Source organism: Cebus imitator, unplaced genomic scaffold (genome assembly GCF_001604975.1).
Source record: "Cebus imitator isolate Cc_AM_T3 unplaced genomic scaffold, Cebus_imitator-1.0 Scaffold39, whole genome shotgun sequence".
Lineage (NCBI taxonomy): Eukaryota > Metazoa > Chordata > Mammalia > Primates > Cebidae > Cebus > Cebus imitator.
Window position 1 is genome coordinate 12,613,163 of NW_016107354.1, and position 27,049 is coordinate 12,640,211.

The following is a 27,049-nucleotide window of genomic DNA, read 5'->3' on the forward strand; positions in this document are numbered from 1 at the left end:
CTGACTAGTAGAGTGAGGGCTATTATGGTTGGAAAGGCCAAATGGAAGCCATTAGAACTGCCTCTACCTAGAAAAATCATAAATTAAAAACAATATCGCATCCCTGGAGGGAATGCGGGGATTAGTGTCACCATCAAAGACTTGAAAGACGCAGGGGTGGTGATTCCCACCACATCCCCATTCAACTCTCCCATTTGGCCTGTGCAGAAGACAGACGGGTCTTGGAGAATGACAGTGGGTTATTGTAAACTTAACCAAGTGGGGACTCCAATTGCAGCTGCTGTACTAGATGTGAATTCATTGCTTGAGCAAATTAACACATCTCCTGGTCCCTGATATGCAGCCATTGACTTGGTAAATGCCTTTTTCTCTATTCTTGTCCGTAAGGCCCACCAGAAGCAATTTTCCTTCAGCTATCAAGGCCGGTAATATACCTTTACTGTCCTGTCTCAGGTGTATATCAACTTTCTGGCTTTGTGTCGTAATCTTATTCAGAGACCTTGATTGTTTTTCGCTTCCACAAGGTAACCCACTGGTCCATTACATTGATGACATCATGCTGATTGCATCCAGTGAGCAAGAGGTAGCAAACACACTGGACTTATTGGTGAGACATTTGTGGGCCAGAGGATGGGAATAAATCTGACTAAAATTCAGGGACCTTCTACCTCGGTACAATTTCTAGAGGTCCAGTGGGGTGGGGCTTGTCAAAATATTCCTTCTAAAGTGAAGGGTAAGTTGCTGCATTTGGCCCCTCCTACAACTAAGAAAGAGGCATGACACCTAGCTGGCCTATTTGGATTTCGGCAGCAACACATTCCTCATTTGGGTGTCTTACTCCAGCCCATTTATAAAGTGACCCAAAAGGCTGCCAGTTTTGAGTGGGGTCCAGAACAGGAGAAGGCTCTGCAACAGGTTCAGGCTGCTCTGCCACTTGGGCCATAGGACCCAGCAAATCCAATGGTGCTTGAGGTGTCAGTGGCAGATAGGAATGCTGTTTGGAGTCTTTGGCAGCCCCCCATAAGTGAATCACAGCAGAGGCCTCTAGGATTTTGGAACAAGGTCCTGCCATCTCTTGAGATAACTACCCTTCTTTTGAGAGACAGCTTTTGGTCATTACTGGGGTTTTGGTGGAAACTGAATGTTTGATCCTGGGTCATCAAATCACCATGCGACCTGAACTGCCTATTGTGAACTGGGTGCTTTGTGACCCATCATCTAGCAATAATGTGAGTTATGCATTCCATCATTGGATGTAAGTGATATATATGTGATTGGGCTTGAGCAGATCCTGAAGGCACACATAGTTACATGAGGAAGTGGCTCAAATGCCCATGGTCTCCCCTCCTGCCACCCTGCCTTCTTGTTCCCAGCCTGCACTGATGACTTCATGGGGAGTTCCCTATGATCAGTTGACAGAGGAAGAGAAGACTAGGGCCTGGATCACAGATGGTTCTGCAGGATACTCAGGGACCACCTGAAAGTGGACAGCTGCAGCACTACTGCCCCTTTCTACGACATCCCTGAAGGACAGCAGTGAAGGGAAATCTTCCCAGAGGGCAGCACTTCAAGCAGTACACCAGGTTGTAGACTTTGCATGGAAGGAGAAACAGCCAAATGTGCGATTATATATTGATTCATGGGCTATAGCCAATGGTTTGGCTGGATGATCCGGGACTTAGAAGCATGGTTGGAAAATTGGTGATAAAGAAATTTGGGGAAGAGGTATGTGCAGAGACCTCACTGAATGATGATCAAAAACCCTGAAGATACTTGTATCCTATGGGAGTGCTCATCAATGGGTAACCTCAGTAGAGGAGGACTTTAATAATCAAGTGGATAAGATGACCTGTTCTGTGGATGCCACTCAGCCTCTTTCCCCAGCCACCCCTGTCATCGCCCAATGGGCCCATGAACAAAGTGGCCAGGGTGGCAGGGATGGAGGTTATGCCTGGGCTCAGCAACATGGACCTGCACTCACCAAGGCTGACCTGGCTACGGCCACTGCTGAGTGCCCAACTCTGCGGGAACAGAGACCAACACTGAGCCCTCGATATGACACCATTCCTCGGGATGATCAGCCAGTTACCAGGTGGCAGGTTGATTATACTGGGCCTCTTCCAATGTGGAAAGGTCAGAGGTTCATCCTCATTGGAATAAGTTCTTACTCTGGATATGGGTTTGCCTATTCTTCAGGCAATGCTTCTGCCAAGACTACCATCTGTGGACTCATGGAATACCTTGTCCACCATCATATTCCACACAGCATTGCCTCTCGCCAAGGCACTCACTTTACAGCTGAAGCGGTGTGGCAGTGGGCTCATGCCCATGGAATTCCCTGGTCTTACCATGTTCCCATCATCCTGAAGCAGCTGGATTGACAGAACGGTGGAATGGCCTTTTGAAGTAAGAACTACAATGCCAACTAGGTGACAATGCTTTGCAGGGCTGGGGCAAAGTTCTCCAGAAGGCTGTGTATGCTCTGAATCAGTGTCCAATATATGGTACTGTTTCTCCCACGAGTTCAGGAATCAAGGGGTGGAAGTGGCACCACTCACCATCACCCCTAATGAGTTGCTAGCAACATCAGTGCTTCCTGTTCCTGCAGCATTACATTCTGCTGGCTTAGGGGTCTTGGAGAGAGGGTTCCAGAGGGAGGGATGCTGCCGCCAGGATACACAACAATCCCATTAAACTGGAGAGTAAGATTGCCACCTGGACACTTTGGGCTTCTTCTACCTTTAAGTCAATCGGCTAAGAAGGGTGTTACAGTGTTGGCTGAGGTGATGGACCCTGACTATCAAGATGAAATCAGTGTACTACTCCACAACGGAGGTGAGGAAAAGAACACACGGAATGCAGGAGATCCGTTAGGGTGTCTCTTAGTATTACCATGCCCTCTGATGAAGGTCAATGGGAAACTATAACAGCCCAATCCATGTAGGACTACAAATGGTCCAGGCCTCTCAGGAATTAAGGTTGGGGTCCCTCCACCAAGAAAAAGACCACGACCTGCTGAGGTGCTGTCTGAAGGCAAAGGGAATACAGAATGGGCAGTAGAAGAAGGTAGCCATCAATGCCAGCTACGACCACGTGGCCAGCTGCAGAAACAGGGACCGTAACTGTCATGAATATTTCCTCCTTCTTTTGTTAAAAATATATTTGCGCATGTATACATTTGTCCTAAGGAAATATCTTCATTTTATTTCCTTTTCCTTTATCACGTGACATAAGGTTTACTGACTTCATATCGGCATTTAAGTATTCTCAACTTTATGTGATAGTATTTGGGTTGGCGACTGGTGCATTTCCGGTTGTACAAAGGATAGTTGCATTATTTTAGGAGAAATTATAACATTGTCTTTATTTGAAGATGAAGTATGATCTCAGGAGAGGTGTACGGGTTCAACTTGACAAGGGGTGGACTCGTGATGGTTAATACTCAGTGTCACCTTGTTTGGACTGAAGAATGAAAAGCGTTGCTCCTGGGTGTGTCTGTGAGGGTGTTGCCAAAGGAGATTAACATTTGAGTCAGTGGGCTGGGAAAGGCAGGCCCACCCTTAATCTGGTGGGCACTGTCTAATCAGCTGCCAGTGAATATAAAGCAGGCAGAAAAACGTGAAGAGGGAAGACTGGCCGAGCCTCCCAGCCTATATCTTTCTCCCGTGCTAGATGATCCCTGCCCTTGAACATTGGACTCCAAGTTCTTCAGTTTTGAGACTCGAACTGGCTCTCCTTGCCCCTCAAGCTTGCCGACAGCCTATTGTGGGACCTTGTGATCGTGTGAGTTAATACTTAATAAACTCCCCTTTATGTATATGTATCTTATTAGTTCTGTCACCCCAGAGGTCCCTGACTCCTGGGACCCCGCAGGCTCTGGGGTCTGAGATGTCCCCTCGGCTGTGCTGGGAGCTGCCTGTGTCACCGCGTCTGTGCGGTTACTATAGCGGCCACCTCGCCTCAGGGCGGGAAGTGGAAAACAGGCCAGAGGGTGACGAGGCTGCACGTTTTCATCTGTCCCCTGAGCTTCTGGCCGCACAAGCGTCTTCCCCACACTGAGGCTGTGGGCTGCTCTCTGGGCCTTGAGCCAAAGGCCTGTCCTGCCGTGGCCCAGGGTGGGCGGGGGCTCCCCTCCTTTCAAGTCTGGCCAGAGACAGCCAGCGAAGTGACTTGGAGAGAGGTCTGGTGGGCCAGGCCCTGGGGCTGCAGGATTGGTGGGTGCCTTCGCCCTGACCCGGAAAGGCTCCCCCTCTTCTTCCACACTCAGGCCTCTGCACCCAGGGCTGTGAAGGAGTTCACCTGCCAGTCACCCCGTTCCTCTCCTCCAGGCTGGAAGCGCAGCCCAGGGCTTGCCTCCACTCTCCTGGCAGGTCTGCTGGGCTGGGTGGGTGAGCAGGGCTGAGTGTGTTAAGGGGGGCTGCTGGGCAGTGGAGGAGGGTGTGCCTGTAGTCTATGGGTGGGAACTTGGGACCCCCAGAAGCTTTTTCTCATCTTGTGAAGTGAGCCCCTGGTAGCTGTGAACTGGCTGTCTCTGGGCCCAGCTGTGTGTCCTGGAAGGTCTGTTCGTGGCTCAGGCCCCAGGAGGCCTCTTCCTCAATCCTCCCACAGTGAGTCATGCTATTGCTGGCTCCGTCCCACCTGGTTTCCTGAAGGTGTCACTCAGTGCCTGCATCTGGCAGTGAACCCAGCTCTCTGAGAAGGTTCCTGGGCTCCCACCAGCCTGCCCAAGATCCCGCCTTGGGCTTATGGTAGCTTCCTTTCAAGTGGCAGGTCAGGATGAATAAGGCTTTTCATTCCTTCAAACTCTGGTTCCACCCTTGGTTCTGAAACTCTTTCACATGGCTCCACTTCCTTACTGGTCAAGTGGGGGTTATAAATTCCTGGTCAAAGTGCTGGTGCAAAGACCCACTGGGGGTAATGCCTGTGGGGGCTTGGAATGTGGCAGAGTTGGGGGCACCCTTCTCTCCAGGGCAGGGTGGGCAGGAAGTCCTGCCTCCACTTTGTGCTGTGTGACTTTGGGTTCATGGTCAACCTCTCTGAGCCTCTGTTTCCTCATCTGTAAATGGCGATGTTGTGATGGTGAAATAAAAGCAAAGACAAGTCTTTGCTCAAACTTTGTTTCCTCAATGAGGCTTCCCTGGACACCATACTTAATTCTGATCCCTGCCCCCCATCCTACTCTCTGCCCCCAGTATTGTGTTTAATTTATTCATACATTGTGTTTATAGTTTATCATCTGTCTGGCCCACTGGATTGTCAGGTCCATAGTGCAGGAATGTAAGTGGCTAATAGATGAGATCATCTCCCCCCACTGCCCTCCTTCCTTCTTTCTTCCTTACGAATGCACAGTATACCAGGACCGATGCCAGACCCCTGGCATTCCAGCATCGAAGAAGGCAGACAAGGTCCCTGCCCTCCAGTAGCCCTCATCCAGCAGTCAGGACACACATACACAGGCAGAGGAGAGGAGCAGCAGCCCTTTTGGTTTAGTAGAGCCAAGGCCTGCCAGGTGCCTGAGCCTCAGACTTAAAAAGTCTGGAAGTATCTGAGCTGAGAGCCTGGTTCTGCACAGCCTCCGGAAGCCGCTCCCTGACCTTCCCCCAGGGTGATGGTCAGAGCCTGCCCTGCCAGCTCACCGGGGCTCAACCAGGCCAGCTCTGGCTATTTCAGGGGAGGTCCCTGAGGAGTGAAGATGGGAGTGGCTTGTGCCCTCCCCATGGCCAAGTCTGCTGGGTTCTGGTTTCCTCTCTGTAGCAGGCAGCCCTGGGACCCCAACCTTCCTGCTCCGGAGCTGCTGAAGTTGGGGTGGGAGGAGAGGGGGCTGCCCTGGATTGCCTGTGGGACCCAGTGCGGATCTAGCCTCTTCAAGAATTCCAGCCCCTCCCTGCTTATTCTCCCATTTCTTTCCTTCCCTGGGAATCAAATTCCTTTCCAGAGAAACCTGAGCTGACCCTGGCAGGACAGCCACTGCTCACAGCCCATGGAGAATACAACCAATTAAACGGGGAAATAAGGAAGAAGACCTCCATGGCAGGTTAGAGCGAGTCCATCAGAAGAATAAACAGACATGAAGCGACAGGGTGCTCCTGGCTTCCCGTTCTTCTGTTGCTTTTTATCTGAGCAAGACAAACCAGAAATCCCAGAGGCTCCACGCTGCACTTGCTGTCTCCCTTGTAATTAATATCCCTGGGTAAAAATCTGTTCAGCCGGAGTACATCTGCTGAGGTGCTGGCCCCTCGGCTTTGTTACCTGGAGCTTCAGGGACCATTTAGTTCACTCAGCTGTGGGAAGCAGGTGTGGGGGACCCCAGGGACGGATTAATTTCCGTTATAACAGAGAACACTGTGCAGGAGCCCCCAGCAGGGCGCAGCAGGGGTGCACCCACACTAGCCAGCTCTGGGCCTGGGAGGCGGCAGGTTGAGGGAGGAGAGAAGCCAGGGGTTGTCCCATTTCTGTTTTTCCAGGCTGGGGGCTGGTGGTAGTCCCCTGGAAATTACGGGTCGAGGGATCCTAAAAGCAGTTTACAGTTGATGTCAAGTACCAAGGTCTTCCTGGGAAGGATCTAAGTCTGCTGGCAGGTTAACAAGGCTCAGGGAAAGGTGGGGAAGGGGTGGGGGCTTCTGGGATGGTTGGTCCTTCCTAAGACCCTGGATCCTTGAAGGGAGAGATGGGGTGAGCCAGGTGATGACGGGGAATGGGGGAGCATAGGATCAGCAAGCAGGACCCCACATTCTAATGCTAAGGGAAGCTTGGTGATGATCAGCCCAAAGCCCTCCCGCTGCAGATGCTGAAATGTTAGGGGGGAGGGTCTTGGGTGGAGGATTTTCAGATCTCACGGCCCCTTCCATGGCATCTGTGACGCACAGAATCTTGGAATTAGAGCTCCTTTCATAGACTCAAAGATACCTTAATGGAGTATTTGAATCAGAATCGGAGAGTCTTATCCCTTTTACAAAATCCCGGAATTACAGGATCACAGATGCATTCATAGAATCACAGACCCAAAGAATCATGGGATTAAGAAATTGCTAGGAAAGACTCACAGCCACATTCACAGCAGGCTTGGCCCTTAGAAATACAGAATGATTCAGGGATACATGGAGTTAAAATAGACAGGGTGGAATCAGCATTTCAGCACAGGATGTGATCTTGGTCCAACTCCCCTGGAAATGCAAGAAGCCCTCTCTTCACCATCCTGAGAAATGACTTGAACTCTGGTAGGGATGGTGAGATCACCACCTGACAGGGCCACCTGTCCCATTCTTGGGCAGATCAGCCTGCTGGTGCTGAGGCTAAATTTGCCCTCACATGACACACCCACAGCTCTGTCCTGGCTCCTCCAGGAGATGAACATGTAAAGGGATCTGGACGCCCACGCAGAGGCTTAACCCAGCCCAGCACAGCTTGATCCTTGGCCAGAGGGGTCTGTCTCCCTCTAGGGAAGGGGTAGGTACTAGGGCACAGAAACAGATAGTGCTGTTCAGCTTACCTCAACCCACTTCAGTTCACCCACATGAGCAAGAGGAGTCCAGTCTTCTCCTCTTCTGGAGGAGAGGCCAGTCAGGGACAGAGGGTGGAAGGTGGGAACACTCCTGGGGAAGGAGGCTCAGAGGTGCTCTGGAAAGAATGATGCCCCTTGGTTCCCCAGAGACAGAGAAAATCCAATCATGGCCTCAACTGCAAGGAACACAGCACGCACACACACAGACACACACAAAGACACACACAAAGACAGACACACACACACATAGACACACACAGACACATACACAGACACACATGCACACACAGACACATACACAGAGACACACAGACATACACACAGATACACACTCACATAGACACACACACAGACATACACACAGACACACAGACACCCACAGGCACACAGACAAAGGCACCCTATGCCTCCAAGATAACACACAGCTATTAGGCTTAGCCTGATGCCCTCCTGCGCCCAGCTCTTCTACACCTCTGCGCTTGTTTCTTGCTGATCTCTCAAATACTGCATGGGACTGCCCTTCACTCTTGTTTGGATTGGACAGGATCATCTTAACTAGTGGCAGTTAGAGGACAGGTAAGTCGGGAAAAACCCAGGAAAAGTATTATGAATCCAGCACATCTGAAGTATGTGTCACCTCCCCTCCCTCTCTGGAGGCCCAGAGCATCCTGCTGTCCTGGTAGTGGGTCCAGGCTGGCTCCTGCCCCCATCTAGGGTCCCCTCAGTCCTGCCTCAAGGCTCACCCCCTCACCTGCCAGGTTGCTACCCGCTCCTTTCCTCTGAATTCTTGCCATTCCTGCTGGCGTATCTGCTAATCCCTGGCTGGCCTCCCTGCATCTCCCATGCTGAAGCATCTTCAAAAAGAGCTCCACAACCCCATACCCGGGAATAATTTCGGTTTTCCAGTGAACAGGGAAATGTTAATTATCACCAGCACCTTCCTTGTCTCTTTTGAAACCTCCGTCTCAGAGCTGTGTGATAAAGGAGATAAATCCTAATTAATAACAGACAGCACCATTCTGAAATTGTGTTTTCCTGTTCTCAGAAATTATAATCAGCAAGGGAGGATGAGAGAGAGAGGTGGGACATGGGGCAGAAAACAAGAAAAGAAAGAAAACAGTTGTTGAGCTGGGGGAGGAATCCCAGGGCTTTGGGAACACAGAGCCCAGCCTCTGGTGTGTCCCTGGGAGGTGGAGTGAAGCAGTTGACCGTGGGCGAGGCCGATAAAACCGGCAGAAGTGGATTTTCATTTCTAGACCTCGGATATCTGGACACATTCCACTCTTCATGTTGTGGTGGAAACTTGATTTGTTCAAAGAAAATAAAATGTACTGCTGAGTGTTCTGTGTCCTGGGTACAAATCTGGAAAGGCTGAGAGTGGCTGTTTCCGAGTACAAACAGTTTTCACCCAGCTGCTGCTGTGCCTGCTGTGGGCAGGCCGCTGCGGGCAGGACGTGGCTACCAGTGCTAGCGGAAGTGAGTCCAGTGGGCATCACTTGATCATCACAGTGGGCCAGGTTTTCTGAGCTGTAGACAGACTCTGTGTCTGGCAGCTTGATGACGGCAGGCATGGGGACAGCAGGGGGCTGGTGTGGGGGACACCGGGGGAAGGGCACTTCTGGCTGGGTGGCCATGGTCTCTGAATGTCTCCAGGCCTCCTCAGCCCTAAGGTAGAAATGCAAGAGGTAACAGGGAGACCTGCATTTTGCCAGCTCTGAGGCCCTCCTGCCTTAGTGGGAATTTGGTCTCTTGCAAGCTCCCTGAGGGCCACTGGGTGTCCTCTACAGCCAACGTCCCAGCTGTGGTCAGAGTGGGGAGGCAGCTGTGTTCTCCCTCCTGCTGCCACTGGCCTGTACTTGGGAAGCCACAAGAAGGACTTCAAGAGCCTCAGTGGGGATGAAGGTGCCTGCGAGCCTGGGTCCTCATGATCTCTGAGCTGCCCGTCCTTCAGCTTCCTGAGTGGGACACGGTTCTATGCAGAAGTGGGGAGAACGCCTGCTCTCAATTCAGTGACACACTTTCTCCTGGGTCCTGGGCACCTAGCAAGAGTCAGTCCCTAGCAGCAGTGTGGTTAAAGAGCTAAACAAATGGGGTGTCTGCTTAGAAACCTAGAATCTGGGAAGCAGCAGGAACCCACGCTCAATTGCTCCCCCAAACTCCAACTCTGTAGGGGCAGGAATAACTGTGCACCTGAGCATGTGAACGGCTCCACATTCCTGCACAGGTGTGAGCTGCCTCCTGCCAACCCGTCCTGCTGTGTGGACAGTCTGGGCAGACGCTCATAAGAACAGGGGCTGCTAAAAGGTTGAACATCGGGATTCACTCGGGGTGGCTGGCAGAACATTAAGGGAAGTATTAGGGAAAGGCTATAAAATATAGTCTCTAACCTTTTAGGAGGCCAAAAAGTTTTTATTGACTTATGGAATGGGCTAAAGGCAGCCAGTGCTTACTTTAAAGCTTTAAGTCATAGGGCAAAAATTAAAATAAGAAAAGTTTCCCCAGTTAAGTCTGTTTACCCCACATCCCTTTGTCCCTACTGTAAACTTTGTGCTAAATGGTCCTCTCAGTGGGAGGTCAAAGGGCAATTACCTATTAATAATGTTTATTCTGGGCCCAAAACCAAAAGCTTTTATCATTCGTAAAATCACTCTTTTAACCGTAATTATTCACAAGTATGTTAACTTAAAACCTCTATTACTAAATCTGTACTAAATAAATGTAAGAAAAAAAACAGGGAGTTGTGGTCGGTTAGCTGCAATAGCCCTCTAAAAGCAGTTAACAACCATCCCTAGCCCAACTCTCATGTTACGTTCTGTGTGTAAGAATGTATTTCATTTGTCTGTTGCTAAGTCAGGGTCTACAAAACAAACCTCCACACGTGGTGATCAACATCTCAGGTAGGGGTGAATCAAGGTCAGGTCTCAGGTGGTAGTCCCAACTTAACACCCATCACCGCTGGCACCCAAACAAAAACACCAATGTGATCAAGGTCTCAGGTGGTAACCACAACATAATACTCCACAGCTGGCCCCCTGAGTTGAGGGAGCCCATATGGGGAGGTGGTAACAGGGAGTGAAGGGTGCAGGCCTCAGCACCAGGCCCTCTGGGTTCATTCTCTGACTCCACCAAATGCTGAATGCGTCACCCTGGGTAAGTTATATAACCTCTCTGAGACTCAGTTTTCTCATTATCATTTCTTTTCGACAGACGGAGAAACTGAGGGGCAGAGAGATGAAGTGACATGTTGAAAGTTTGGGAGTGTGAAGTGTCAGAGCCAGGCAGTCTGCTTTTACACTCCAGGCCCTCAAAGGCCATACCAGCTTGGGTGACACTCACAATTTGCATTTCTTTTTTTAAGTTTTATTTTTTTAGAGACAGAATCTCACTGTCACCCAGGCTGGAGTGCAATGGTGCAATCATAGCTCACTGTAGCCTCAACCTTCTAGGTTCAAGCAATCCTTCCACCTCAGCCCCCTGAGTAGCTGGGACTGCAGGCACACACCACTATTTCTGGTGAATGAAACAACAATTTTTTTTTTTTTTTTGAGATGGAGGCTTGCTATGTTTCCCAGGCTGGTCTTGAGCTCCTGGCTTTAAGCAATCCTCTGGCCTTGGCTTCCCACTTCCCTCCTGGAACCCCACTTTGAAAAACATTGGTCTACAGAATAAAGGTGGTGTGGGGAAGGGCTGGGGAGGAACATTTATGGAGCGCTCACCATGAGATGGGTCCTGTTTTGTTACAAGGGCCATACCATACTGAGTTCACCTCCGTTTCCATTCCTGTGAAATGTGAAATGGGTTTGCTGCGAGGCTCCAATGAGTCAACACACCATGTGAAGTGCTCAGCACAGGGCTGTGTGCAGTAAGTACTCAGTGAAGTGTGAGCTGGTATTGCCACTCTGCCTCCAGGTGGTACTGGAGCTGCATCATCCCAGCTAATCCCCTCGTGAGCTCTGAGGCCTAAGTTCAGACAGGAGATGTTTCATGGAAAGGAAGATGAATGAGCCTGGCCTGAGATGCTCAGGGGCCCTGCTGGGGCAGTGCAGCCTTGGGCTGGACCTGGAGGTTTGATGAGTGGTGGGTGAGAGGGCAGAGTAGGCATCTCTTGACATAAACAATTTTTTTTTGCCTTGTGAGTGCCCCAAACAGCCTTTCCATTAGATTAATGCTCAAGAGGTGTCCTGGGAGGATGTGGCTGTGACCGAGGCAGCAGGAGAAGGCCTAGGCCCTAAACAGGGGGGCAGGAGACTGAGGGCAGCCGCTGCTCTTCTGCTGACCTGCTGTGTGACGTGGGGCAGGTTCCTGTCTTTGGTTTCATAGCATGTGATGTGGCTTGCCTGTGTCCCCACCCAAATCTCATCTTGAATTGCAGCTCCCACAACTCCCACATGTCATGGGAGGGACCTGGTGAGAGGTAATTGAATCATGGAGGTGGGTCTCTCCCGTGCTGTTCTCAGGAAAGCAAGTCCCACAAGACCCGATGGTTTTATAAACAGAAGCTCCCTGCACAAGTCCTTTCTTGCCTGCCGCCTTGCAAGTCGTGCCTTTCACCCTCTGCCACGATTGTGAGGCCTTCCGAGCCACTTGGAACTATAAGTCTATTCAACTTTCTTTTCTTTATAAATTACCCACTCTTGGGTATGTCTTTATCAGCAGCGTGAAAATGGACTAATACAGCATGTCAGCCCGGAAGGCTGTCAATAATAATCCAATCAATTCCATTCTTCACAGTCAGGGAAGATGAGGCCTGGAGAGGGGAAGCAATGTGCAGGAGGCCCCCCCCACGTGGATATCTGAGTGGAAGTAGAGCCTGCAATTCCTGGGCCATAAGAGTGGCTCTGGATCCCAGCACCTACTCACCAGCTGGGTCATCTCAAACAAGTTACCCAACTTCTCTGAGCCTCAGTTTCTCTACCTCAGGAAGCCCACCCACAGAAAAGCAACGCATTCAATGGGTGGGCTTCCCCTTGAACAGCAGCCACAGAAGTCCTAGCCTTTGCAGACGCACTTCCTCCACAGCCGCTGTCTGCTTCTGTTCCTGCCTCTCTGGTGAAATGCCTGCTTGGTTTCCAGGCCCAGACCAGGGCTGATGTATCTGCCTGTCACTGGGTGTCTAATGGATCATTGGACGAATTTGATTTTCGGTAAATCAGTCATTTGATGAATTGATATTTGCTAAATGAATTTTCAGCAAATTAACCCAGAATCTCTACATCTGAGGGCTGTTCTAAAGATTAAATGAGATAATCCATGAGAAACATTTTTATAGGGCTGGCACATAGTGGGTACTCGCTAAATGTTAGCTGTAATTATTATTAATTATTATTATTATTAATACTGTCATTGTTGTGACAAAGTACTACAGATGCTGGGCAGGTGAGGGAGAAGCTCGGTGGAGGTTGTTGAGAAATGTTTATTTGATGAATATTGAGAAATGCTGAGTGTAAGAATATATTGTTTGCTAGGAAGAACGATGGCAAGGAAAACCTAGCCAGCTGCCCCCACCAAGTAGAAAACTACTTGGGGCATTCCAAAGTGGCTGGACAATATATAAATATCATACAGGTTAAAACAATTATTTAAGATATGGGACCCTGCCCCCCTGGCTCCCTCATGGAGAATACTTTTTAGGTTGTTTGTGATCAGTGGTAAGCGGGCACCAGCTGCTTACTTGGCGTGTTTTGTGTTACGTTATACCAAACGTCTTTTTGCTAACGGTGATCACCTGTTCACAGAGAATAAATGCGTGGGTCAGAGACTACTCGAGGCCTTCAGCCTGGAACACTGTCAGCCCCTGAGACTCTCAGCTTGGAAGGCTGCTGGCCCCCCGGATAGACCAACTTTGTTGTTCTATCTGAGTGTCTGCCTCTTAATTCCTTTAGTGCCCCCTGGGTGGGGGTCTCTATGGCCAAGCTGGCTCTCAGTAGAGGGTAGTGGGACAGATGGAGTTGGGGGCTCAGGAACAGGGTGGGGTCTCAGGACCTGTCAAGCCCGATCCGAGGAAGAGTTCTGGTTAGGGACCAAGGCAGAGCCAGGTAACAGAGACGGTTAAGCTCAAGCTCTCAGAGCAAGGAAGGAGGCCTGGGGGCCAGGACCAGTTTGTCTATCCACAGCATTGGTACCTGAGCACAGGGTGGGGCATGGTTTGAGGGGAGGGTTGGGGGTCAGGCAGCCAGGGCCCAGCCCAGGTTCTGATGGCCTCTGTCTTCCCTGGATCCCTTTCTCTACGGGTTTTTCCTGGCTCTGCCACTTTGAGCTGTGGTATCACCTTTCACCACAGGCTGAGCTTGCCTGCAAGCCAGATGAATGCCATTTGCTTTAAAACAGCCTCCCCGGGTGCCCGGGATCCCTGCTTAGCATCATTGCCCTTGGGTCAGCATTATTTTCCCAGACCCCTGGGAGGGGTTGCCCCAGCACTGGCTGTGAGCACCTCTGTGTCCCCACCTGGAAATGCACATCTGCCCAGGAAAATGCATCTCTTTCTTTCAGCCCAGCACCCTGTGGCTACCCTCCGTCCCAGGAGAAGGGCTGCCTTTGGGCTGCCATTCCCCACAGTGATGAGTGCTGTGAGGCTCAGCTTTGTCTTTCTGTCTCTTGTGGATACAGGCGGGTGCCGTGGCTGCTCCTGAAGTACACACACTTTAGTTACCTTGGACACAAAAATTTTTCCTTAAGTCGATTTGGGTTGGCTTTTCTATCACTTACAAATGAAATATTTCGAAAGGTGTTTCATGTTGCTCTGTCTTTGCAGGGAGGAGCTGTGGGCTCGTGGATGAGCATCTTCTGTGCCACCTGCTGGGTCAGTGCTTCCTCTCAAGGCATCAGCACAGCCCTCTGGAGTCATCATTCCCATTTTACAGATGAAGACTCTCAGGTCCGTGGAGATGGAGTGATCTGCCAAAGACTCTGCACTGGGAACTAGCCAAGCTACTCTCCTGCACCCAGCTGTCTTCCCTTGCAACTCAGTGCTCAGGCCCTTGGGTGTCAGAGGACAGAGAACAAGGGCACTGTCCAGGCACCTCGCCAGGCCAGTCTACGGAACTGCCCAGGAGAGAGTCGGGGGTGGGGTGGTACATGATATGGGGGTTGAAATCCGAGTACCGGAAAAAGCCAGATTTACACAGAAAAGATTTCTAAAAATAATAGTTAAACAGCTTCAGCTGCTCTCCCCTCAGTAGCTGGGCTCACATTTGTGGTTAACCAAGGCTCCTTCCTCTCCCTCTCCAACCTGGGCAATGGCAGGGGGCGGGAGCTGGGAAGGATCCCTGTCTCCTGGCTGTCCCCAGAACCCATGGCTTCAAAAGTAAGCGCATTTCGAGGTATCCAGGAAGAAGAAGGAAGCTGAGCCTAGATCTGCAATCGCTTACTAAAACAAAAGCGACATACAGAAAGCTTAAGCCACAGCGCGTAAGCAGCTGGCACTGACTGGGTGGCCGCTGCTCTTGCTCGGCTGCAGGTGAGGAGGTGGGGGCTCAGGGAGGCCGAGAGCAGCAGAGGAGCACCCAAGCCCGGCTCTGCCTGCCCCTCGGCCCTGGCTCTTTCTCTTGTTGGGGGCGCCTCCGAGGCTTTGTCACTCACTCACTCGCTCATTCACTCGTTCTTTTATTCTTACAGAAAACTGACTGAGGATCCATCAGGAGCCTGGCTTCTGGGAAGACTGGGTCCAATAAAGGCCGCAGAAAAAACAGGGCAGGGGGCGCAAGGGGGTGCAGAGGCGCTGGGGGGAGGACGGCACCTGTCTGCCTTTGGGGATTGAGGGCAGAGAATGGGGCGGTGTGCTGGGAAGGACTGGAACCCACTGGGCATGGCTTATGTCATAGCTGGGATCGGATTCCCCGGAGCGGTTTGCAGAGCCTGGGCCTGCCCCCCTCTCCCTCCTTCCCTGTCTCCCTCTCTGGTTCCAGCTCCATGCCCTCTCTCCCCCACCCCTCCTTCCATCTCCTGCTTCCCTCACCAGGTCCTGCAGGTGCACTGGGTCCAGGTCTGGCTCTTGGGCCAGCCCTGAGCCGATTGGTCTGCCTGGGGTCAGGTGTCTGCCCCGGTCCAGTCAGCTGTGGCAGGGGCGTGGCCACACAACACGTGCAGATATGTGAGGGGGGTCGTCTCCGGGTCCAGAGGGGGTGGGTGTAGGGGTAGGGGTGGGGGCGACACCCCAAGAAGGGACTGGCCGGGATCCTCACAGTAGCCCTCGAGAAGCTGTATCCATGTTAGGGGTGAGGTACCAGAGACCCTTAGAAGCACAGTGCCCAACTACATGGGTAGCCAGCTTGAGCTCAGCCTGACTTCAGGTTCATGCTCACAACCAAGCGCCATGTTGTCTTATTGCCTACCAAGCCCTGTACTGGGGACACAAATGGAGGGTGCAGTGTCCTGCACAGGGCAGCCCCATCGCGAGTCAAAGGAAGCCGAGACTTCACAGTGGGTCATGAAAGGTGTGGGTGTCTTGATGGTTCCTCTGTTTGGACCTTATTCTATAGATGGGGAAACTGAGGCTTAGATTGGGGCAGGGTCTTGCCTGATGTGACAAAGCCCAGGTCGTCCAGGAGGAACGTGTGAGGTGAAGGAGGGTGGTCAGAAGCTGTGGGTGGGGCTGGCTTGCTTTGTTCAAGGATGCAAGGGCTTGGGGCTCAGACCTGGGCTACTGTCCAGTGCCCAGCAGAGGCTTGGAAGGGATTCAGGGTCTTGTGCGTGGGCTCCAGGAGGATTAACTGGGCAGCCATGTGCAGGTGGATGGGAGGGAGAAGGGAAGGAGAGGGCTACTCCCTTGAATTCAGCTCGCATAGACTCTGTCATGGCAGGTGGTTGAAAAGAAGAATACAAGAAAGCCACAGCAATAACACCACCAGTCTGGTGGAGTACCGTTGAGTGTGGAGTTCCACCTGCACTGGAGACTCCAAGCTTTTATAAAAAACGTCATAAAGGCTGCATTTTTCAGGACGAGAAAGAGGGTGAGGGCCCAGTGCTGGGCATAAAAGTCACTGGGAGGGACAGACAGAGCTTTTGTTTTTTATCTACTTCCAGGAATCCTACCAGCTTTCAGGGGAGAGGGCTGACAGTGACATTTGCTCATTGGGGGCAGCCCCGTCTTCCTGGAGATAATGACCTGATTCCCCAAATGTCCAAGAATCATCCAGAACTTAAGTGCCCGAGAGCAGGGACCTCTTGTATCTTGTTCTTGGCTTATCTCTAGCACAGCATCCGATGCTCAGTAAAGACTGGGTAAATGAATGAATGAATATGAAATCATGCATGTTTTCCCCAACACTTCCACAAGTGAGGAAGCTTTTCATTCACTCTGTGCTCATCCAGCCCAGATATTATGAACCCAATTTTCAAAGTAAAGAGCTCAGGCTTAGACAGGTTTAATGACTCACTCATTTCTCTATGGGGATCAGCTGGGACTTGAACGCAGAACCCTGGGCTCCCAAAGTATTCTGTATTGTGAATACTCTGGGCTATGCCCAGACACTATACTCTGACCCACAGCATGGCACAGCTACAGGTGCTATGCCATGCTACAGTGCTGTGCCATGCTGTGGGTCAAAGTATAGACTCTGGGCGTAGCCAGACCTGGCTCAAGTCCTAATTTGCCTTTCCATAGGTGTGTCATGGTAGGTGACTTGGGCCTCCGTTGTGTTGTGAATGTTAAGTGAGAAATGAGAGCGGAGTAGGGGTCCTCAGCCTTGGCACTACTGACATATTTGGGTCAGATAATTCCTCATCGTGGGGACTGTCCTGTACATCATAGCATGATGAACAGCATCCTGGTCCTGTACCCACCAGATGTCGGTGGCACCCCTCACCCCTGGGTATGACAACTGAAAATGTCTTCAGACACTTCAAAAATTTCCTCTGGGCGCAACATGGCCCCTGGATGGGAACTGCTAGAGTAGTGCGCCCAGCTCAGTGCCGGGCACAGGGGCTGTTACTTTATTATTATTATCAGGATGATTGTCCAGGGGGCAGGGGCCACCTGTCTTGGTCATTGCAGCATCCCTGCAGCCTGTCCTGGCCTGGCACATGGTAGGTGCTCAGTGCATGGGCCTGCAGCCCCCGACTCCACTGCCAGCAGCCTGCGTGGCCCTTTCTCCGGGCAAAGACCCTCCACTCTCACTCTCCATTCACCTGATCCCCAGGCTGTGACACCCTCTCTGGCCAGACACCAGGACGTGGNCTCTGCACAGCTGGATGGATTCTCCCTGATGCGCCACCTGCCAAAAAACAGCAGTGGACTCTCAAGGAAGAGCAGTTTCTTGGGATTTTCAATCTCTCTCTCTCTCTGTTTCTGTTCTTACTCTCCAGTACTGTCCCAGCTGGACTCTGGCAGAGCTGGGGGCAAAATGACAGGGATCCAGGGTTTGAGGCCTTTGCTTTGACTTTTATCCGCCTGATTTCATGCAGCTGCAGCTCTCGCTGCCACTCAGCTGCAGAAATGTCAAAACCATATTAAATCATAGGGCATGAGTGAGCAGTAAGATGACACTTGTCACCCACCTCTTGCTGTTTCCGAGGCTCTTGCGCCCCGACTTGGCCTGTCTCGTGCTCTGAGGGCTTTGCTCATTTCCCCTGCCCTGCTCCATAATCACACCTGTGGAATTTGAAATGACTTTCCTGGAATGAGACCTGGAGGAGGCGGGGTACATTTGTCCACAAGACATAGCAAGTGGTGGCCAACATGCCAGACCCAGGAGCCCAAGCCAGGGTGGCACAGGGGCACAGGGTCCGGCAGGACTGACTTGTTAAAGGCAGCTGATGGCTGGAGTTCCTTCTCTCTCTTTAAATTGTATTAGTATATTTTAACTGCTCGATTGAAGTATAACGGATATACGATGACCTGCTGTATTTAAAATATTCAGTTTGATGTCTGACATACATAAACCCCCATGAAACTATCCCATGATTAAGATAGTGAACAAATCCATCACCCCAAACTTTCCTTGTACCCCTTGGCCATCCCCCCAACCCACCCCAATCAACTGCCCTCTGCTGATCTGTTCGTTGTACTGTAGACTAGATTCATTTTCTAGAGTTTGACATAAATGGAATCAAGCAGTGTCCACTCTTTTTATTTAGACTGACTTCCTTCACACAGCGTACTTATGCTGAAATGTATTTATGTTGTTGTGTATCTCATTGGTTCACTATTTTTTTTTTATGTTGAGTGGTATTCCAGTGTATGGATGTGTAATAATTTGTGTGTCCATTCACTTGTTAACGGGCATTTGAGTTGTTTCCAGTTTAGGGATTTTACGAATAAAACTGCCATGAACATTTGTGTACAAGCCTTTGTGTAGAAAGTGTGTTCCTTTCTTTGGGACAAATACCAAAGACTGCAATGACTGGATCATATGGCAGGTGCATGTTTTTTTAAGTTTTAAGACACTAACATATGTGGTGTCTTCAAAAGCAGTGTATGGCACTAGTGTATAAGTTTTGGTTCCCACCCGGCATGGTGGCTCATGCCTGTAATCCCAGCACTTTGGGAGTCTGAGGTGGGCAGATCATGAGGTCAGGAGTTCAAGACCGTCCTGACCAACATGGTGAAACTCTGTCTCTGTTAAAAAAAAAAAAAAATTAGCCAGGTGTGGTGGCTAAAAATATACATATATATACAAAAATTAGCCGGGTGTGGTGGCATGGACCTATAATCCCAGCTACTTGGGAGGCTGAGACAGGTTCCAGATTGCTTGAACCCAGGAGGCAGAGGTTGCAGTGAGCCGAGATTGTGTCATTACACTCCAGCCTGGGTGACAGAGTTAAGATTCCATCTCAGAAAAAAGTTTTAGTTCCTCTACATCCTCACCAACACTTGGTCATGGTAACTTCACCTAATGTCTAATGACAAAGAATGTCTTTTCACCTACTTGTCTTCTTTGTTGTATTTTTTAGCAAAGTTTCTGTTTAAATCTTTGGCCACTTTTTATTGAGTTGCTATTCTTATTGAGTTTTCAAAATTTGTATATATTATGGATACAAGGTTTTTATTAAATATATGGTTTGCGAATATTTTCTCCTACTCTGTGGCTTTTCTCTGTCTCTTTTTGTTTTGAAGAGCAGAATTTTTCAATTTCGTTGGAGTCCAATTTGTTAATTTCTTCTTGTATGGATGTACTCTTGGTGATGCATCTAACAAATCTCTGCATAACTCAAGGTCACACATATTTTCTCATTTTTTTTCTAGAACTTTTATGGTTTTAGGTTTTGAATTTGACCTGTAATAAATCTGGAGTTAAGTTTTGTATATGGTTGGAAGTATGAATCAAGATTCTTTTCATTATTTTTTTGACAGGATGTCATTCTGTCACGCAGGTTGGAGTGCAGTGGCGTGATCATGGGTCACTGCAGCTTTGACCTCCTGTGCTGAGGTGATCCTCCCACCTCTGCCTACCAAGTAGCTGGGACTACAGTTGCATGCCACCAGGCTGAGCTAATTTTCGTGTGTGTACAGTTAGGATTTTTCCATATTGCCCAGGCTGGTCTTGAACACCTGGGCTCAAGAGATCCTCCCACCTCAGCCTCTAAGTGTGCTGGGATTACATGTGTGAGCCAAAATGCCTGGCCAAGATTCATATTTTTGCACATATACATCCAATTGCTTCAGCATAATTGTTGAAAAGACTATTTTTTCCCAGTGAATTGTCTTTGCACCTTTATAGAAAATAAGTTGTCTCTATGTGTGGGTCTATTTCTAGACTCTATTCTGTTTCATTGTTCAATTTGACTGTCTTTCCACCAACACCACACTAACTTAATTACTGAAGTTTTATAGTAAGTCTTGGAATCAGATAGTGTTAGACCTCTAATTTTTTCTTCTTTTTGGCCATCTAGGCCCATAGCATATCCATAGGAGTTTTAGAATCCATTTGTCAATTTCTATTGAAAAATAAAAAGACTGTGGGGATTTTGCATGTGATTTAATTGAATTTACTGATCAATTTGGGGAAAAATTGAAATATTTACAATATGGAATCTCCCAAAAAGACTATGGTGCCTCTCTGCATTGGTCAGGTCCTCCTCAATTTCTCAGCAATGTTTTGTAGTTTTCAGCATTCAATTTTAGCACATCTCTTGACAGATTTACTCCTATTTTATATTTTTGATAGTATTGTACATAGTGTTTTAAATTTTAACTTCTGGCTTTCATTGCTAGCATATAAAAATACAATTAATTTTCTTATATTGATCTTTTACTTTGCAACCTTGCTAAACTCAATTATTCATTCTAGTTGCTTCTTCTGTAAAGCCCGTTAGATTTTCTACAGAGGCAATTATACCATCTATGAATAAAAACAGTTTTTATTTTTTCCTTTTCAATCCAACAGGCTCTGTTCCTTTTTCTTGCCTTATTTCTTACCTAGACCAGTACAAATTTGCATAGATGTGGTGAGAGCAGGCATGTTTCTCTTCTTCCTGATCTTATACTATTTTACTCTGAAGAATGATATTAGCTATAGGTATTTCATAAATGTGCTTTGTCAAGTTGGGGAAGCTCCTTGTGTGCTGATCATTTTTCTAATTAATAATTTTATTTAAAAAATTGACATTTATTGTGATGATCATGTGGTTTTTCTTTTTCAGTTTCTTAATGTGAATTATGTAGTTTGATTTTGAAATATTAAACTAACCTAGAATAAACCTCACTTGACCATGATGTGTTACCCTTTTATTATTGTTGGATTTGGCTTGTTAAACTTTTGTTATGAAATTTTGTGTTTATGTTCACAAAAGATATTGGTCTGTGGGTATTCTTTTTGTAAATGTCTTGCCTGGTTTTGTTATCAGGTTGATGTTGGCCCTATAGAATGAGTAAGGAAGTGTCTCCTCCTCTTTTAATTTCTGGTAAGGTTTTTATATTTCTTGGCATTATTTCTTCCTTAAATAATCAGTTAAGTTCCCGAGTGAAACCGTTGGGACTGGAGTTTTTCTGTATGGGGAAGCTTTTAATTAGAAATTCAATTAAAAATATCTACAATGTCTACTTCTTGATTGGCCTTTGGTAGCTTGTGTCTTTCAGGGGGTTTTCGATTTCATCTCAGTTGTCCAATTTATTTGCATAAAGTTGTCCATGATTATCCCCTCATTATCATTTTTGTATATTCAGAATCTTTACTATGTCATGTTTCTCAATTTGATGCTAGTAATTTTCATCTCCTTCCCCACTCTCTTGCTCTCATTTATAAACTGCCTGTCTAGAGGTTAATCAATTTTATTGAATTTCTTGAAAAATCGGTTTTTGGTTTTATTGATTTTCTGTGTCAATGTTCTGATTTCTGTTTTGTAGGTTTCTGCTCTGTCCTTTACTCCTTCCTTTTTTTCTGCTGAGTTTGGGTTTAATTGGTCTTTTCCTCCTTAGTTTCTTAAAATGGGATCTAAAATCATTAATTTGAAATCTTCTTTTCAAATACAGATGTTTAATGCCATAAGTTTCCCCCTAAGTAACATTCCCATAATTTTGATATGTTTTGTTTTCATTTTTATTCATTTCAAAATACTTTTAAATTTCTCTGTTGATTCCTTCTTCAACTAATGGGTTACTTACAGTGTCTTATTTTAATTTCCGAATATTTGGGGGACTTTCTCAGATATCTTTCTGTTTTTGAATTTTATTTACGTGGAGACAAGAGAATCTATTTTATATATCTTGAATCCTTTTACATTTATTGAGGCTTGTTTTACAGCCCAAGGTCTGATCAATATTATATAATGTTCTATATTCACTTGAAAATGTACAATCTGCTATTGTTAGTTGAAATGTCAGTTTAGGCCAGGTTGGTTAATAGTGTTGTTCAAGTCTTCTATATACTTACTGACTTGTTAGCTATCTACTTTAATCGGTAATTGAGAGAAGGGTACTGAAATGTCTCATTATAATCTTGCATTTGTCTATCCTAGATATGGGATTTCTGGGTCATGTGGCAAGAATACGTTTAGCTTGTCAAATCATTTTCCAGAGTGGTTGAACTATTTTGCATTCTCACCAACAATTTATAAAAGTTCTAGATGATCTATTTCCTTGCTAGCATTTGATATTTTATTTCAGCCATGCTAATGGGCGTGTAGTAGAATCTAGCTGTGGTTTTAATTTGTATTTCTCTCATAGCAAGTCATGTTGAGCATCTTTCCATGTGCTAATCTGCCATCTGTCTATGCTGTTTCATAAAACATCTCTTCGTATCTTTTGCCCATTTTCTAATTGAATTGTTTGTTTATTTTACTGTAGAGTTTTGAGAGTTCTCTATATATTCCAGACACTAGTCCTTTGTTGGATATGTGATCTGCAAATATTTTCTCCTACTCTGTAGCTTGTCTTTTCATCCTCTTGATGAAGTGTTTCAAAGAACAAGAGTTTTCAATTTTGTTGAAATCCAATTTATCAAATTTTCCCTTTATGTTTGTATTTTGGTCTCAAGTCTGAGAACTCTGCCTACCCCTAGATTGTGAAGATTTTTTTTCCCTATGTTATGTTCTAAAACGTATATAGCTTTGCATTTTACACTTACATCCATGAACCATTTTCAGTTAGTTTTGTATAATGTATGAGACTTAGCATGAAGTTCTTTTTCTTTTTGGCCCATGAATGTTCAATTGTTTCAACAACATTTGTTGAAAGGGCTATTTTTCTTCATTGAATTACTTTTGTACCCTTGTCAAAAATCAGTTGGTCGTATTTTTGTAGGTTTATTTCTGAGTTCTCCAGCCTGTTCCATTGTATGTCTATCCTTCTTCAGTTATCTTTTCCCATATTTAAATTATTTCTTTTCTTATTGTTGAGTTTTGAGAGTTCCTTAAATAGTCTGCATACAAATTATTTGTTGTATATGTTGTTTGCAAATATTTTCTTCCACTCTGTAGCTTATCTTCATTGTCTTGATGGTCTCTGGCAGCACAAAAGTTTTAAATTTTGATGACATCCAATCTATCATTTTTTAATTTTGTGGGCTGTGCTTTTGGTAGTGAAGAGTTTGCTAAGAGCCTCATACTGTAGTCTAAAAATTATATAGTTTTATGCTTTTTATCTTTATCGATAATCTATTTGGAGCTAGTCTTGTATGAAATGTGAAGTCGAGGTCAAGATTATTTTGTGTGATTGTTTATGGATAACCAATTTTTATAATACAGTTTTTTTGAAAGTACTATCCTTTCTCCATTGATTTCTATTTGTATCTTGGCCAAAGATCAAGTGGTTGTATTTGTATGAATTTATTTCTGAATTATCTACCCTGTTCCATTGATTTAATATGTCTGTCTTTTTGCCAGTATCACATTGTCTTAATTACTGTAGCTTTATAATAAGTCTTAAAATCAAGATTTGCTTCCTCCAACTTTGTTTTTTCTTTTCAAAACTGTTTATCTATACTAGTTCCTTTGCCTTTTCATATAAATTTTAGAATCGACTTCTTTATATAGGTAAACAATTTTTCCTTTACATTTGGTTGGTATTGCATTACACCACTTGAGGATATCTTCCAATCTATGAACATGGTATTTCTTTTTATTTATTAAAGACTTAAAAATATTTCTTTCAGCAGCGTTTTGTAGTTTCTAGCATGTAAGTACTATGCATGCTTTATTAGATTTATACCTAAGTATTGCATTTTTCTTGGGTGCTATTGTCAATAGAATTATGTTTTCAAATAAGTTTTCACTGGATATAAAGTTATATGTTCATCATTTGTGTGTTTGTGTGTGTGTGAATTATCTTTCAAAAAGATAAGAAAAGATCTTACAAATCTGGTGTTCTTCATTTTGTGTGTGTGTGTGTAGATACATGATATCATTTTCCTACTGCCTGAAGGATTATGTTTAACATTTCTGTATTGAGGATTTTTATATGTCTGAAAAAAGTTTTTATTTTACCTTCATTTTGGAAGATATTTTTACTGGTTATAGAATTATAGGCTCACAGATATTTCTCTTTCGATACTTTAAGAATGTTATCTCACTTTCCTCTTGCTTTTATTGTTTCTAAAAAGAAATATGTTGCCATTGTTATCTTTGTTTCTTTGTACTTAATTTTTTTTTCTCTGTTGGCTTTTAATATTTGCTTTTTATCGTGGCTTTAAGAAATTTGATTATGATGTGCTTTTTAGCCACTTTCTTTGTGTTGGGAATTTGTTGAGATTCTTCAATCTCTGAGTTTACAGATTTCGCAAGATTTAGAAAATTTTCTGCTATTATTTCTTGAAGTATTTTTTCTGCTCTACCCCCTTTCTCTTTCCTCTTTGAGGACTTGAATTACCAGTACATCAACCTGCTTGAAGTTGTTTCACAGCTCACAGATGCTTTTTTCAGTTTTACAAAATTCTTTTTTTCTCTCTGCATTTCATTTTGAAGAATTTCTATGCCTATGTGTTCATGCTTACTAATCTTTTCTCCAACACAGTATACTTTGCATCTCAAACACTGTAGCTTTCATCTCTTGAATTTTTATATGGCTCCCTTTTTTTTTAGATGGAGTCTTGCTCTGTTTCCTGGGCTGGAGTGCAGTGGCAGAATCTCGGCTCACTGAAATCTCTGCTCCTGGGTTTAAGTGATTCTCCTGCCTCAGCCTCCTGAGGAGCTGGCACTACAGGCACGTGCCACCACACCTGGCTAATTTTTGTATTTTTGCAGAGATGAGGTTTCACCACATTGGTCATGCTGGTATTGAACTCCTGACCTCAGGTGATCTACCCGCCTCAGCCTCCCAAAGTGTTGGAATTACAGGTGTAAGCCACCATGCCTGGCCTTGTTTGGCCCTTTAAATGATATTTTTTATGTCTCTACATAACTTTTTGAACATATAGAACACAGTGTTAAGAGTAGTTTTAATGTCCTTGTCTGCAAATTCTAACATCTCTGTCAGTTTAGGGTTGGTTATAATTGATTGATTTTTCTCCTCATTATGGGTCATATTTTGCTGCTTTGTATGCTTGGCAATGTTTAATGAGATGCCAGTTATTTTCAATTTTACCCTCCTCAGGCGGTGAATGTTTTTGTGTCCTTATAAGCATTCCTGAGCTTTGTTCTGGGACCTAATTAAGTTGCCTGGAAACAGTATAAGCCCTTTGGGTCTTTCTTTTAAAAATTGTTAGGTGGGGGCTGGGCGTGGTGGCTCAAGCCTATAATCCCAGCACTTTGGGAGGCCGAGGTGGGTGGATCACGAGGTCAAGGGATCAAGACCATCCTGGTCAACATGGTGAAACTCTGTCTCTACTAAAAATACAAAAATTAGCTGGGCATGGTGGTGCATGCCTGTAGTCCCAGCTACTTGGGAGGCTGAGGCAGGAGAATTGCTTGAACCCAGGAGGTGGAGGCTGCGGTGAGCTGAGATCGCGCCACTGCACTCTAGCCTGGGTAAAAGGAGTGAAACTCCGTCTCAACAAGGCAAGATTCTTCTGAGCACTCTACTTAATGCTCAGTGAATTAGAAATATTTTCAGTCTAGATAATAGGACCAGCTCTGTTCCAGTCCATTGCAAACACTGGGCACTGTTCCCTTCAATCCTCCTGAAGTATTCTTTCCCAGTCTCAGCTCTTTTCTTCACACATGTATGCGGATTGGTGCTCAGTGAAATACTCACCAAGGGTCCTCTGCAGAATCCCAGAGCTCTTCCTCTGTGCAGTTCTCTCCTCTCCTCTCCAGCGTTCTGTGCTATGAAATCTAGCTGCCTTATTGCGTCAAAATTTCAGCTTCATCTCCTTAATTCAGGTGTCTACTGGCTCTACCTGGTTCTCCTTTCTCATGCTGTGAAACCCTCAAGCCAGAGCACCCATGGGCTGACCTCATCACATTCCTATCTTTCAGGGATACACTGCGCATTGCCTGAAGTTTAGTGAATTGAAAACTGTTGCTTCATTTATTTTGTAATGAAGTCTGAAGGATAAATCTAGAACCTGTGACTCCACCCTGGCAGGAAGTGGAAGTCTGGCAATCTGGGTTTCCTGGCTGCCATAAAAGGGCAGGGCAGATCTCTCTTTCCCTTTCCAGGACTGAACAAAGTGGACAGCTTCAATTCTCCATTAGTTGTTGGCTTTGAAATTTGCTCCTACAAGTATGTGTCTACTTGTGGGCCATTCACAAGGAATGGATTTTTTTTTTTTTGTGAATAATATTGCACATCCTCACCTCTCTGATACTGTGGATTTTTAAAGGTCCATCATCAGTTTAGTAATAGTTTTTGGTGAATGAGAGATTTAAAGGTCTATCATTAATTTAGTAACAGGTTTTTGGTGAACAAGAAATTTTTCAATTGTAAGACACATTCCACTCTTCCTAAAAAATATACTTTATTTCTTTTTTTTCCCCATTTATTTATTTTATTGCATTTTAGGTTTTGGGGTACATGTGAAGAACATGTAAGATGGGTGTGTAGGTACACACATGGCAGTGTGATTTGCTGCCTTCCTCCCCATCACCTACATCTGGCATCTCTCCCCTTGCTATCTCTCCCCAGCTCCCCACCCCAAGCCGTCCCTCCCCTATTTCCCCCCAACTGACCCCAGTGTGTAGTGCTCCCCTCCCTGTGTCCATGTGTTCTCATTGTTCAACACCCGCCTATGAGTGAGA